Below are 6,652 nucleotides of genomic sequence, written 5' to 3'. Positions count from 1 at the left end.
GTTGAAAATGTCAGTGAAAACACCAGCCAGTTGGTTCGCGCTCGATCTGATGACGCATTCAATAGTGCCTCTGATTGGGCTAGTTTAAGGAATGATATCTCCATTCACCTGCTGATGACAAAATTCAGACTGCCTGGTACATGTTTCTCATGCAATGAGAGGAGATGATGTCCGCTCCATTGGAGTCCGCCCTGGAGATTTAGATACTCCATTACTGTTATGTTTACAAACGAAGGTCCGAAAGTCTGGTGTCCATCGTACACCGCACCCCAAACTATGTTGGATGCATCTGTGGTCACCAATTTTCTTCTGAAAATTTTACCCAGCATAACACCCTATTAGTAGAAGGCCAGCATTGTCCCGGTTTTTCTTTCTGTGCGTTTTTCGTGCTGAGATGACAGGTGCTTGCTTTTGTCGCTTTTGGCTGCACTGGGGCAGCGAGAGATGGATTCTTTGCAGGGCGCTGACCAGAATTATATCAGAAGCGTTGAGGTAAAGGGAAAGTGCTACTTTGCTTTGGAGAAAATGTTTCACTGCTTGAGACTGCTTTTACATTGCGATGAAGCACCCTAAAAAGCTTTCCATATGGTTGCCTAAGACACCGTAGGGCAACACAAGGGTGTCAAGGAGGGTGGCTTTCTCTGCATCACACATCTCTGTGAGAGTTAGCCAAATATGCCAGTCCAGAACCCCCAGGCTGCTCATCGCTTTGCCGATGGCCTTGCTCATCCATTTGTTTGAGGAGCTTAGCTTAAAAATCTGGAGCACCGACATGCTGTGGAGTGTTGAACCAGCTTGGCCTTCTGCTGTACAAGCTCTTCCAGCCAGTGCGAACATCGACACGGCTTGGAGGGGTGGGCGGGGTGGGATTTCCATCCCGTGGCAGCATTATGGTAGAGGTGAGCTGCGACCATCTGTTCCACTGGGGGAAGCTTTGAGTAGCCTTTTTCCTCTGTGTGTTCCACTTTAGTGAGGACCTTATCATCTCCAACCTGACTGCGAGAAAATTACGGCACATGCCAGGTCTTTGTGAGCTCTGTGTGGACCTCAGGGAAGAATGGTGCACTCCTCTGTGCACTTGGTCTGTTGACGGTGGCCGGTGTGCAGATAACTTTCATCCAGGTGAGACTTTTCTGGCTCTTCTGGAGGGGACCACTAAAGACCGAGCTCTTAAACCACTCTTTCAAGAACGTGAAGAAGCTCCTTGTTCGATTTTTTAATGGACACACTGCAGTGCTCACAGCTTCACAATACGAACTCTACAGCTTCACAATAATAACTGTTCAGGCCCCAGACTCTCTCTCCCCTGACTGCTGGTGGTGTCGGTGGTTTTATCCGCTCTTCCCGCACTCACTGGAATTGGAGACAGGTGTTAGACATAATTTAGCTCAAGTGTAACTGCCCTTACCGCTTTCTTTCTCTCCAGACGGGCACTTGACCAAGCCCCTGCTGCCACATACCCCCACCGCCCGTCTCACGCATAGTATCCTTCATGTGGTGAAGCCATTGGAGTGGGGTGTGATCTGAGAAGAGGGTGAAAGCCCACCCCAGCAGGTAGTCCTTGAGGGTGAGGACCGCTCACTTGATGGCCAGACACTCTTTTTCCACGGTGCTGTATTTTGTTTCCCTCAGGGAGAGCTTACAGCTGATGCACATCACCGGCCACTCCTCCCCCTCCCCCACCTGCAAAATTATGTGTCTGTCTGTAATAGAAAAGGGAGAGAGAAATTAGGTGTATGCCAAAGTGGCCCCCACAAAGTGCGGCTTTAACCTGCGTGAACGCCTGTTGGCACTGCTCTGTCCACTGGACCAGGTCTGGAGCCCCCTTTTTAGTGAGATCAGTCAGCGGGCTGGTGATGTCCGAATAATTAGGTACAAACCTCCTGTAATAGCCAGTAAGCCCCAGGAACTGTCTAACCCTCTTTTTGGTCTTGGGTCTCGGGCAGGTCGCAATCACTTCAGTCTTGTCAATTTGGGGATGCACATGCCCATGACCCAAGTGGAACCCCAGATACCATACCTCCACCCACCCAATCGTATACTTCTTGGGGTTTGCTGTGAGCTCCGTCCGCCGCAGTGATCTCAGGACCACTCTTAGATGCTGCATGTGCCACTGCCAATCATTGCTATAAATGATAATATCATCTAAATAGGCAGCGGCGTAAGCTGTATGCGGTCTGAGGATTTGGTCCATGAGACGCTGAAATGTAGCCTGGGCCCAAAACAAACCAAACGGAAGTGTCACAAATTGGTGCAATCCAAACGGCATGGAGAAGGCTGTTTTTTCATGGGAAATTGGTGTCAAGGGGATCTGCCAATAATCCTTTGTCAAATGCAATGTCGAATAAAATCGAGCAATACATAACCGATTGAGCAACTCATCAACACGGGCATCGAGTATGCATCAAATTTAGGACTGTGGCAGCGGGGGCGTGGTCAAGTGCTATCTGGGAGAGAAAGCGGTAAGGGCGCTTGCACCTGAGCTAAATTATGTCTAACACCTGTCATTAATTTCAGTGAGCATGGGCAGAGCGGCATAAAATTGGGCACAGAACCTCCAGTTAGGGAGAAGGGAAACACGTGCCAGTCTAGTGTTGGCATGATATGAGAGAGTCAGAGATCTGCTGTTGTGCGGGAAAAACTATTGGGTTGTTGAAGCTGTAAAGTGCCGGAGATTATTAATTAAAGCTGTACCTGTGAGCCTGAAGTTTGTTACACTGACCCACGTTGACTTTTCTATAATCCACACAGAACCGTACAGACCCATCGCTCTTAGGAACTAGACCAGTCGCTGTGGGATTCCTCTATTAACCCCATATCAAGCATCGTATCCAATTCTTCCCTAATCATATTCTTTTTGTGTTCAAGCAAGCGATAGGGACGGCTATGTACCACCACTCCTGGCTTGGTCTCGATGTGGTGCTGGATGAGGTTTGTACGACCCGGTAGAGGGGATAACACTTCTGCAAACTCTTGTTGCAACTTGGCCACTCCTGCGAGCTGATACTGTGAGAGGTGGCCTCTACAAGTGATCGGGGTGATATGAGTAGATTTTGTGTTTACCTCCGGGCCGAGCTCCACCCTCTCTGGAACTACCATTGCCAATGTCACAGGGACCGCCTCCCTCCATAATTTCAGGAGGTTGAGGTGATATATTTGACGTGCGCCCCCTCAATCGGTTCGCTTTACCTCATAATAGAGTTCCCCCACTCGTCGTGTGACCTCAAAGGGTCTTTGCCACTTGCCGAGTAATTTAGAGCTCGATATGAGGAGTAATACGAGTACCTTATCTCCCGGTGAAAATTCCCGTAGTCGAGTTCCCCTGTTATACAGTCGGCTCTGCTGTTCTTGAGCTTGGAGCAAATTCTCCTGTGTTAGTTGCCCCCAAGGTGTGGAGTTTTTCTCTAAGATCAAGAACGTACTGAATTCCATTCTTGCTATCTGAAGGTCCCTCCTCCCAAGCTTCGTGGATGATGTCAAGCACCCCACGCGGGCGCCTCCCATCCAGTAGCTAGAATGGGGAAAAGCCGGTAGAGGCTTGCGGGAAATCTCGTACTGCAAATAACAGAGGGTTGAGCCATTTATCCCAATTTCTAGCATCCTCATGCACGAACTTATGAATCATATTTTTGAGGGTTTTATTAAAGTGGCTCCACCAGGCCATCTGTCTGCAGATGGTAAATGCTGGTGCGAATCGATTTAATAGTTCATAGAGCTCGTGTAGTGTCCGTGACATGGGACTCAGCACTTTCGGAATCCCCACCCGGGAGATTATTTTGAAGAGTGCCTCCGTAACACTACATGCTGATATGCTGCTCAGAGGCACTGCTTCTGGATATTGTGTTGCATAGTCCACTAGGACTAATACAAAGCAATGTCTGCGTGCTGTCCGCTCTAATGGCCCGACAAGGTCCATGCCAATTCTCTCAAAGCGGACCTCGATCAGTGGGAGGGGGTGCAATGGAGCTTTTGGGGTGGCAGGTGGACTTACCAGCTGACATTCACGGCAAGCCGCACGTTGCTACCAATGCCCGGCCAATAAAAACGGACTATTAAGCGGTTCAGTGGCTTTCTTTCCCCTAGGTGAACTACCATCGGATTATAGTGAGAAAACCATTTTCCAGCGGCTCTGCGGCATTAACTCCTGCGTCACTCTATACAACCAAAATTACTACAGATTACTCTCACTTGGTTGAAGGCATGCTTGAGGGTTTTGTCTCGTGACTGCTCCAAAGGGAAATCCTGTTTGGGAACTCCCCTGAGGATGGAAGGGGCCGCAGCCTCTTCCCCCCTCATGTCATCATGACGTGGAGCAGCCGAAGACCGCCCGGCTCTTCCGACCCTCGGGTACGCTACCAAATGGTCCTCCGCACGCTGGACAGCTTCCTCCAGCGATGCCGGGCGGTGGCACTGGACCAATTCCGCTGTCCCCTTTGGCAGTCCACTAACCAACTGCTCCAGTACTCAACTCAACTTAACTCAATTTTATTTATAGAGCACTTTCAAAAACCACACTGGGTACCAAAGTGCTAAATAAAATCACATACATACAGCTTAAGAATGAGACAAGCATTTAAAACCAATAAAAACAGGATAAGATAAAACTGACCTAGTACAATTTATAATGCAATTAATTAAAAGCTAGGGAAAATAAATACGTTTTTAAGGCCCCCTGGAAAGAGAATAGAGACGGAGATGATTTTATGACCAATGGAACCTCATTCCAAAGTCTAGGGGCTGCCACCGCAAAAGCTCTATCACCTTGAGTTTTTAGGCGAGATTGAGGAACTGACAGACACAGCTGATCACCAGAGAGGAGAGACCTTGAAGGTTGATGCAAGCTTATTAAAGCAGAGATGTACTCTGGTGCAAGACCATGAAGAGCCTTAAATACATACAGCAACACTTTGTACTTGATTCTGTATTGGATCGGTAACCAATGTAGTGAAATCAATACTGGGGTAATATGCTCTCTTTTCCTTGTTCCAGTTAAAAGCCTAGCAGCTGAATTCTGGACCAGCTGCAGGCGAGAGAGAGAGAGGCCTGACTCACAACCAGATACAAAGCATTACAATAGTCCAATAGAGTAGACACAAAGGCATGCACAACCTTCTCCAAATCATCAAAAGAAAGGATAGACTTCAACTTTGCTATAGATCTAAGATAGAAAAAAAAACATTTTTAACGACAGCATTTATTTGTCGATCAAAATTTAGCTCAGTTTTTTTACATAGGGAAGTTTTTTCCCTGGTCGCAGTGACAAAATGTTATCTAAATTTATCTCACTTCCCCTTTGACCAAAAACAATAAACTTATCCTCATTTAATTGAAGAAAGTTGTTTGCCAGCGAACACTTCACATCAGCCATGCAATTATGCAGAGACTCAAAAGAGGGGTGCTTCCCATGTTTAATAGGAAAGTAAAGTTGAGAGTCATCAGCATACAGATGGTAGTGTATGCCATGCTTATCAAAGATCTTTCCTAATGGAAGCATGTAGAGGGAGAATAAAACGGGTCCCAAAATGGAGCCCTGAGGGACCCCACATGTCAAAGGAACAACTGATGAAGAAGAGTTCTCTAAACAGACTGAAATTGTTCTACCCTTCAGATATGAAGAGACCCAATCCAAGGCTAACCCCTGAAGACCAACCTGGTCTCATGAATGTCATGATCGACTGTATCGAAAGTGGCACTAAGATCCAGTAGCAGAAGACCAACAGGACTACCAGAATCCACACCTAATAAAATACAATTTAAAACTCTCAACAGAGCTGATTCTGTACTATGACCAGCTCTGAAACCTGACTGAAATTTATCGAGCAAATTATTGATAGCTAAAAGATAATTTAATTGTGCAAGCACCATCTTCTGTAATATTTTTGACATAAAGGATAATTTTAATATTTTTATTTTATTTATTTATTAGTTTATTTGTCAGGGACCATGCACAGTTCAAGCCCTGTACCAGAGTTAGCTATACGGCTAATTTACATCTGTGGTCCCTGGGCAAGGAAAAGTAAAAAGACAACATAAACACACAGTACTTACATAAAAACCAGAATACAAATATACAATATATAAAAAAAGTCAATGATCACATATCTGATTCGTCTTCAGCCAAGTCTTTACGGACATTTTAAAACTGCTAAGGCTTGCACAATCTCTAATATAATGCGGGATTAAGTTCCACTTTTCAACCACTGCAAATGAAAAAGCTGATTATCCAAATGTAGTTTTCCTAAATTGAGTGTAACAGTCACCTCTCACAGAGGCCCTGGTGACCCTTACATTATCTCTGCAAAATGACACACATTGTTTGAGTGGGGGTGGTGCAAGATCATGTATCAATTTATACATCAGGCACATGTCAGCAAAGCTTAAAAAACTGTCAAAGGTTAATAAGTTGTATTTTTTTATAATGATACAATGGTGGGAGTTTCTCGTTTTTTTTATCCAACACTTTCACCGCTTGTTTGTAAAGGGTACATAAGGGTTGTACCGTAATCCCACCCGCCTGTGACCAGCTTGTAGAACAATAAGACAAATGTGAAAAGATCATCGTATGTAAAAACAATTTAGCTGCAGCCAAATTAGCTCTGACACAATTGGATATTTTTTTTATGTGTTTTTTAAAACTTAAGTTAGAGTCAAT

Source organism: Xyrauchen texanus, chromosome 25, assembly GCF_025860055.1.
Source record: "Xyrauchen texanus isolate HMW12.3.18 chromosome 25, RBS_HiC_50CHRs, whole genome shotgun sequence".
Lineage (NCBI taxonomy): Eukaryota > Metazoa > Chordata > Actinopteri > Cypriniformes > Catostomidae > Xyrauchen > Xyrauchen texanus.
The sequence above is the reverse complement of the archived record's forward strand: the minus strand, read 5'-3'. Positions refer to the sequence as shown.